At 36.1% G+C, this 9,799-nt stretch overlaps 1 pseudogene; it reads left to right on the top strand.

Annotated features, from left to right (window-relative positions):
- Nucleotides 1-5,242: 5,242 nt before the first annotated feature.
- Nucleotides 5,243-6,226, top strand: LOC124972042 (60S ribosomal protein L5-like; annotated as a pseudogene).
- Nucleotides 6,227-9,799: the final 3,573 nt, after the last annotated feature.

Here is a 9,799-nt window from a genome sequence, read left to right as displayed (position 1 = left end):
TTCTGGAATGGGAAAGAGTTAACTCTTTTCTATGCAAACTTTCAACATTCTCATATTCAGCTTTAATTTCTATATGTGCCCAACATCAAAACTCATATTTTTTAACCAGTTACATTGAGAGACAGTGTTATGGTTTGGATGTGAGGTGTCCCCCAAAAGCTTACATGTGAGACAATGCAAGAAGGTGCAGAGAAGAAATGATTGGATTGTGAGAGTCTTAACCTAACCAGTGAATTAATGCCCTGATGAGATTAACTGAGTGCTGGAGTGTAGCTGGAGGAGGTGGGAATTAGGGTGTGACTTTGGGTATATATTTGTATCTGGACTCTCTGTACTTCCAGATCATGATGAGGGTCTCTTCCCTCCATTCCTTTCCTCCACCATGATGTCCTGCCTCACCTCAGACCTCAGGAATGGAGCCTGCTGTCTATGGATTGAGACTTCTGAAAATGTGAGCCCTCAAATAAACTTTTCCTCCCCTATAATTGTTCTGCTTGGGTTCTTTTAGTCACAGCAGCAAAAAAAAGCTGACTAAAACAGACAGCAAGAGGAAATCTCGAAGAGTTCAAAGAAGGCATAGACAGACAAGTGGGTGGAGAGTTCAGTCATAGGAAGTTCTGTTGTGTATCTCACAGAAGAATCAAGTCCAAAGGCAGAAGGGGTTGTCAATAATTACAACCAGTGAGAGGCTGCAAGAGGATGAATATTGAGGGAAGCCTTCATTTTGGGTGTCTAAATAGAATGCCATTTGTACATATGGAGAATGGTGAGGGTAGAAACTCTACTGAGATTAAATTTTCTCCTTATCTTCCTCCTCCTTTACCCTTGAAAGCATCCTACATATGACAAGCCACCATATACCAAAGCTTCTTCAAACTGTCAAGCTGATTGGTACTCCAGGTATCTGGGGTTAGGAAGGTGTTGAGCAGCTATCTGTGGCTACCACACAGTTAAGCTGTCCTCTCAATTCTAGTTCTGACTCTGTTCAGCAGTGTTGACATGCAGAGGAAAGATGTGATAAGAGTCCAGCATGCTATCCGGCTACACCTGAGCACTGGCCACACACCAACTTTGCTTGAGCAGAACTTTCCCTATGATGAATGATGAGAAAAATTGAGAACTGCTTACTCAAGGCCAGGTTAGGGTAGCCCACCACACACAGTGGTAGGTTTGAATTCATGAGAACCAATTCCACTAGCCTACTAAAGACCTCATAGAAACAACATGTCAGAGAGGAATGAGTACTGGCTCTGAAATCAAATATGTGTTCAAACCATTGCTCTGCTTTTTACCATATGAATAGCATTGGGTAAGTTACTTGACTTCTCTGTGCTTTAGTTTCCTCAGCTATATGGTGAGAATAGCACACATTATTTCAAAATATTTACTGAGGATCTATTAAGTTCCTAGACTTATTAGAGTCTAATAGGAGAGCAGATATTGCCAAAATAATTACAACATATGTTAAATGCTAATGGAATTTGGAGATTCAATCTAGTCTAGGGGAAAAGGGCTTATTAAGCTTTCTGGAATTAACCAGGTAAAACTGGGATTAAAGGGACAGCATTTTTTTATTGGAGGAGGGATTCAGTGGACACAACCTCAAAAATAAGATGACATATGATGCTTTGAAAAAGAAAAATAATTTCAGTCTTGCTTGAGGAGAAAGTGCAAAGGTGAGAGACAGTTGGAAGGAAAGGAAGGTGGCTTGAGATAAAGTTAATGATTTTTAACTCTCCTTATTACATTGGAGAGAGCAAGGTTAAGAGTTTTAAGCAGAGCCACTGAGAGTAATATCATTAAAAATGGCAGACTAAACATCAGAAAGTCTGTCCTCCTCCATAAAAATCAACAAGAATGTTTGTAAGTTATCAAAGTTGAAATGTTTAGAACACTGAAAATTAACTGCAATCTTTCAGGAATTAGATAAATGTTTGATTAAGAAAAAGACTGCATCTTAGTAAAAATGTTTGGTGGCACTTTAACTGCTTTTATTAGCATACCCCTTTCTTAGGTGTATGGTAGCCTTGAAAACCCACAGCCAATCACAGTGAAACCAGCAATCTGGCAGTCAATGAAATGGGAAGAATAGGATTGGAGTTCTTTCAAAGACCCATTTCCAAAAAATTGCCATTATTTGGTCTGTTACTCCCTGGAAAACCACATTCATTGGGCTATCTTTATCTGATCTACATAGGAGCTTGACCAAAGCCAACAACCTTTTCCCAGGGGTATTTGTGTGTGAGAGGGAGTTACTTTGGGGATTGAATTCAGGGGCGCTCTACCACTGAGCTACATCTTCAGCCCTTTTTATTTATTTTTTAAATTTGAGACAGGGTCTTGCTAAGTTACCCAGGCTGGCCTTGAACTTATGATCCCCTTACCTCAGCCTCTAGAGTAACTTGGATTGTAGGCATGTGCCACTGCAGCCAGCTCCCAGGGGTATTTTTTTTAAAGAATCAGAGGTACTTGTTCAACATCAATACCACCTGGGGCAACAGATAACAAGTGGAGTAGACAATAGTCTAACCTTAGGTCTTTCCTGAGTATGCATACAGCTCTCAACATATTCACAGCTCCGTGAAAATATGTATATCCTTCTAGATTCTCATGAATATGTCAAAACTTTTTAAAGATCCTTGTGAATATCTCATTCCCTAACTTTTCTTGGATAAAGAAAAACATGATGTAACTGTGTGTTGTCTACAAGATGCATATTTTAGATTCAAAACCATAAATTGGTGTAAAGGAAAATGATGGAAAAACACCAATCAAAAAAGACCCAAGTCAGGCATAATGACACTTGCCTATAATTCCAATGACTCAGGAGGCTGAGCCAGGAGGATTGCAAGTTCAAGGAAAGCCTCAGCAACTTAGTGAGTCCCTGTCTTGAAATAAAAATAAAAATAAAAAGGGCTGGGGATGTGACTCAGTAGTAAATACGCACCTATGGGTTCAATCCCCAGGAATGTGTGTGTGTGTGTGTGTGTGTGTGTGTGTGTGAGAGAGAGAGAGAGAGAGAGAGAGAGAGAGCACTGAAGTATCTATATTACTATCAGACAAAAGAGATGATAACCAAAATTTTTACTAGACAAAGAAGGATATTTATCTTTGATATGAGTCAATTCATCAAGAAAATATAACTGTTATAAACATATATGTACCTAACAACTAAGCTCCAAAATATAGAAGCAAAAACTGCTAGAATTAAAGAGAGAAATAGATAATTTAACAAAAATATTTGGAGACTCAAATATTTCATTTTCAATTATGGACAGAACAACCAAGTTGGAGTTCAATATGTAAATAGAAGACTTATGTATATAATATGTGATTTATGTATCTTTAGAACATCACCCAAGATCAATAGATACATATTTAGCTCAATTATACTTGGAATATTTATCAGGGTAGACCATAATGTTAGAATATAACAAGTATTACTAAATTTAAAAGCATGGAAATTACACAAAATATGTGCTCTGGCCATAATAGAATAAAATTAGCAATCATTAACAAAGGAACTTTAGAAAAACATAATTGTGAAAAGTAACACAGTTTTAAATAAGCAAGAGAAATGAAAAAAAGAAAAACTCTTGGATGAATAAAAAAAAACACAAATACTAAATTTATGGGATCAAACTGAAGCAGTGCTTAGAGGAAATTTATAGCTATCCACATCTATATTTCAAAAAGAATAAGAATGCAAATCAACATGCTAAATTTCTGCCTTAAGAAACTAGGAAAAGGGCTGGAGTTGTGGCTCAGTGGTAGAGCACTTGCCTAGAAAATGTGAGGCACTGGGTTTGATTCTCAGCACCACATAAAAATAAATAAAATAAAGATATTAAGTCCATATACAATTAAAAAAAATAAATGAAGAAGCTAGGAAGAAGAAACAAGCTAATCACCAAGGAAGCATAAGGAAGGTGATAATAAAAATTAGAGAAGAACATAAATGAAATAGAAAATAAAATTACAATAGAGAAAATCAATGAAACTAATAGTTGATTCTTTGAAAAGGCCCAAAATATTGAAAAACCTTTAACTAGATTCCAGTATGGATTAGGAAGGGAGGGAGAAAGAGAGAGGGGAGGGGGAAAGAGAACAAGAGCACAAACTACTAGAATCAGAAATGAGAGAGGGGACATTGCTATCAATCTCACAGAAATATAAAGGATGATAAAGGAATGCTAAGAACATTACACTCCACACATTTAGAAAACTTAGATGAAATAGACAAATTCCTATGAAGTCACAAAGTACCAAAAAATACTGAAAAAGAGCAAGAATATCTGAGTAAACCTATAATAAGCAAAGTGTTTAAAATAATAATGAAAAAGTTCCTACAGCCAGGCACGTTGGTCCATGCCTAATTCCAGTTGTTCAAGAGGCTGAGGCAGGAGGATCACAAGTTCAAGGCCAGTTTCAGCAATTTAGCAGAGCTCTAAGTGACTTAGCCAAGACCCTGTCTCAAAATAAAAAATGAAAGGGCTGGGATGTAGCTCAGTGGTAAAGCACCCCTGGGTTCAATGCCCAGTGCCAAACCAAACCAAACAAACAAACAAAAAACTTCCAACAATGAAAAACCCAGGACCAAAGTGGTTTAAAGTTTTAATTCCATCAGATGCTTAATGAGGAATTAATACTAATCCTTCAAAGATTTCCAAATAAATCAAAGTTGAAAGAATGCTTCTCAAATCATTCTACAGTCAGTATTACCCTGATATGAAAACCAGAAAAAGACATTACAGGAAAATAAATTATAGACCAATATCTCCTATGGAAAGACATGTAAAACTCTTCAACACAATACTAATCAACAATTCCAGAAACTTAAAAAGGATTATTAACCACAAGTAAGTGAGATTTATCCCAGGAATGCCCGGTCGATTCAACGTATGAAAATTGACCCATGTGATACACCATACTAGAACAAAGCCATAAGACTGCCTCAAGAAATGAAGAAAAATGACAAAAGTCATCATCCATTCATAAAAAATCCAATAAACCAGGAATAGAAAGAAATTCTTCAACTTGCTAAAAAATATCTTTGAAAATTCCACAGGTAATATCATACTTAAAAGAGAAAGAAAGTTTTCATTTGAAGTACAGGATGAAGTCAAGATGTCTATTCTTGTCACTTCTATTTAACATTGTAATGGTGGTATTGCCCAGGGAAACTCATCAAGGAAAAGAAATTAGAAAGCATCTGGGACTTTTTTCCCCCTGTGTTGCTGCTGGGCCTGCAGGTCTGTGTGAAGTCGCGGACCCAGGCCTCTGTTCCACAGGATGGGGTTTGTTAAAGTTGTCAAGAATAAGGCCTACTTTAAGAGATACCAAGTGAAATTTAGAACAAGACGAGAGGACAAAACTGATTGCTATGCTTGGAAAGGCTTGGTGATCCAGGACAAAAATAAGTACAACACACCCAAATACAGGATGATAGTGTGTGTAACTAACAGAGATATCATTTGCCAGATTGCTTATGCCCATATAGAAGGGGATATGATAGTCTGTGCAGCATATGCACATGAACTACCAAAATATGGTGTGAAAGTTGGCCTAACAAATTATGCTGCAGCATGTTGTATTGGCCTGCTGCTGGCCCGCAGGCTTCTCAATAGGTTTGGTATGGACAAGATCTATGAAAGCCAAGTGGAGGTGACTGGAGATGAATACAATGTGGAAAGCATTGATGGTCAACCTGGTGCCTTCACCTGCTATTTGGATGCAGGCCTTGCTAGAATTACAACTTGCAATAAAGTTTTTGGGGCCCTGAAGGGAGCTGTGGATGGAGGCTTGTCTATCCCTCATAGTACCAAACGATTCCCTGGTTATGATTCTGAAAGCAAGGAGTTCAATGCAGAAGTACATCTGAAGCACATCATGGGTCAGAACGTTGCAGATTATATGCATTATCTAATGGAAGAAGATGAAGATGCTTACAAGAAACAATTCTCTCAGTATATAAAGAACAATGTTACCCATGACATGGAGGAGATGTATAAGAAAGCTCATTCTGCTATATGAGAGAATTCAGTCTATGAGAAAAAGCCCAAGAGAGAAGTTAAAAAGAAGAGGTGGAACCGTCCCAAAATGTCCCTTGCCGAGAAGAAAGATCGGGTAGCTCAAAAGAAGGCAAGCTTCCTCAGAGCTCAGGAACAGACTGCTGAGAGCTAAACCAAATGGCAGTTTTTCTATGAAGTTTTTTCAGATAAAGATAATAAACTTATTGAACAAACAAAAAAAAGAAAAAAGAAAAGATCTGGGGTTGAAGATTAAAACTGTCTCTATTTGCAGAGGACATTATCTAGTATATAGAAATTATAGGGAGTCCATGAATATCTATTGAGCAAATAAATGTGCTCCATATTGTTGCAGAACACAAAATCAACATGTAAAAGTCATTTTATTAATATATACTAGCAGTGAACAATGTCTGAAAATGACAAGAACAAAATTATTCTATTTATATTACCCTCAAAATAATAAAATGCTTAGGAATCTATTTTTAAAAGAAATGCAAGATTTAACCAAAATATCATTGAAATAAATCAAATGCCTAAGAAATGGAAAGACATACTTTATTTATAGACTGAAAAATTTAATAATGTTAAGATGGCAATCTTCCCTACTGATTTACAGATTGGATGCAATCCTTCTGAAATTCCAGCTGCCTTTTTTTCAGACTTTGACAAGCTGATTCTGAAATTCATGTGAACATGGAAGAGACTCAGAATAGACAAAAGAGTCTTGAAAAGGAAAAGAGAGTTATAGAATTTGGACTTTGTGATTTTGAAACTTAGTGCAAAGGTAGTAATCAAGATAGTATAGGAGGGCTGGGGATGTAGCTCAGTGGGAGAGCACTTTCCTAGCATTGGTAAGGCTCTGGGTTTAATCTGAAGCACCAACCCCCACGCCCCCCCCCAAAAAAAAAAAAACACAAGTATAGGTCTGAAATAATGAAATATACAGAGACCAATGGAATAGGATTGAGATGCCAGGAAAAAAGTCTTCCATTTATAGTCAGTTGATTTCAGACAAAGTGCCAATATGACTCAAAGGGGAAAGAATAATCTTTTCAACACATGGTGCAGGCGCAAATGGATATACACATGCAACAGAATTAAGTTGGATGTTTACCACATATGCGTAGAAAAATTAACTCAAAATAGATCAAAGATTTACATTTAGGATTCAAAAATATAAAACTCTTAGAACAGATAAGTGTAAATTTCAGTGTCCTTAGGTCAGGCAATGGTTTCTTAGCTATGACACCAAAGGCACAAACTATCAAAGAAAAATAGATAAATCAGTCTTCAACAAAATAAAAACTTTGTGCACTATCATGACAATGAGAAGACATCCCTGGAAGAAAATGTTTACCAGTCCTATATTTGATAAGGATCTAGTTTCTAGACTATATAAAGAAAGCTTACAACTTAAAAACAAAGATACAAATAACCTAATATAAAAATGGGAAAAGGATTTCTCCAAAGAAAATATATGAATAATCAATAACACATAGAAATATGCTCAACATCATTAATAATTAGGGAAATACTAGTCAAAATAGCTATGGGCCAGATGCAATGGCACACATCTGTAGTGTCAGCTACCAACGAGGCTGAGGCAGGAGGGTCACAAGTTCAAGGCCAGCCTCAGCAACTTAGACACTGACTCAAAAAGAAAGAAAAAGAGTTGCAAAGGAATGAGGATATAACTCAGTGGCAAAGCACCCCTAGGTTCAATCCCCAGTACCACAAAACATGATAAAATACATATCACATCTACCAGACAATGTCAAATGTTGACAATGATGTGGAAAAATTGGAATAATCATTCATTGCCAGTGGAAATGTAAAATAATGTAGCTTCCACATCTAGAAGAATGAAATTAGATTTTCATGTCACACCATGTATAAAAACCAACTCAAAATGGATTAAAGACCTAAATGTAAGACCCCAAACTATAAAAGAACTGGAGGAAAACATAGGGAACCTTGGTCTAGGCAATGATTTTTTTGGATATGCCCCTCAAAAAAGAAAACAAAAGCAAAAATAGACCAGCAGGATCCCATCAAATTAAATTCTTCTACAGCAAAGGAAATATTCAAAATGAAGAGACAACCTATGGATTGGGAGAATGTATTGGCAAACTATATATTTGATAAGGGATTAATATCCAATATATATAAGAAACTTGAACAACTCAATAATAAGAAAACTAATAGCCCAATTAAAATATGGACAAAGAACCTGAATAGACATTTCTCAAAAGACATAAAATAACCATCAGTATATGAGAAACTGCTTATTATCAGGGAATCTTTAGCCATCAGGGAAGTGCAAATCAAAACAACAATGAGATGTCATATCACTCCAGCTAGAACATCTATTATTTTTAAATAAGCTTGTGAGAATGCAGAGAAAGAGGAACTCTCATGCACTCTTGATAGGAATGTTCATCAGTATAGCCTTATGGAAAACGGTATGGAAGTTCTTCAAAAAATTAAAAATATAATTACCATATGATGCAGCAATCCTAGTACTGGGTATATAGCCAAAGGAAATAAAATAAGTATATTAATGAGATATCTGCACTCTCATGTTCATTGCAGCATGACTCACAATAGCAAAGCTATAATATCAACCTAAGTGTTCACTAACAGATGAATGAATAAAAAAAATGTGCTATATATACACAGTGGGGTACTATACAGCCTTAAAATAGAGGGAATTTCTGTCATTGGCAATAACATGGATAATCCTGGAGGACAATGTGTTAAGTGAATTAAGCAAGGCACATAGAGACAAATGCTGCATGATTTTACTTACATGTGGAATGTAAAACTTGATCTTATAGAAACAGAGAGTAAAATGGTGGTTACCAGAGACTGGACAATAGGGAATTGGGGAGATATTAGTCAAAGGACACAAGTTTTTAGTAAAACAGGAAGAATAAGTTCAGGAGTTCTTTTTTTAATTGGTACAGGAATTGAATTCAGTAGTTCTTGACCACTGACCCACATTCCTAGTCCTTTTTTTTGTATTTTATTTAGGGACAGGGTCTCTCTGAATTGCTTAGGGCCTTGCTAAGTTGCTGAGGTTGACTTTGAACTCACTATCCTCCTGTCTTAGCCTCCTGAGCTGCTGAGAATACAGGTGTGTCACTGTACCTGGCTCAGGAGGTCTATTATATACCATGGGGACTAGAGATAATAACAATATATAGTATACTTGCAAATATTTAAGATAAAATATTGCTAGAGGGCTGGAGTTGTGGCTCAGTGGTAGAGTGCTTGCCTAGCAGGTGTGAGGCACTGGATTGAATTCTTAGCACCACATAAAAATAAATAAAATAAAGGTATCGTGTCCATCTATGACAAAAAATAAAAAATATATTTCTAGAGATTAGATTTTAATTGTTATTACCAAAAAAATGATAAGTTATTGAGGTAATGTAAATGTTAAATAGCTGTATACATGTTTACATATGTCAAAACCACATCTTCAACCCAATAAACATATACCTTTCAGTTGCCCAAAAATAATAATTTCTATATGTAAAAAGAGTGCATCTGCTTTGCAAAACAGTTTGGCAGTTCCTCTGAAAGTTAAACAGAGTTATCATTTGACCCAAGAGAACTGAAAAAATACATTCACATAAAAGTCATATACAAATATTGATAGCAGCATAATAGAAAAATGATTGTAAACCACCAAAATGTCCATCAATTTATGAGAGAATAAAAATGTGGTATATTGCTAGGTGCAGTAGGGCATACCTGTAATC

The sequence above is a fragment of the Sciurus carolinensis genome, chromosome X (assembly GCF_902686445.1).
Source record: "Sciurus carolinensis chromosome X, mSciCar1.2, whole genome shotgun sequence".
Classification (NCBI taxonomy): Eukaryota; Metazoa; Chordata; class Mammalia; order Rodentia; family Sciuridae; genus Sciurus; species Sciurus carolinensis.
The sequence above is the reverse complement of the archived record's forward strand: the minus strand, read 5'-3'. Positions and strand labels throughout refer to the sequence as shown.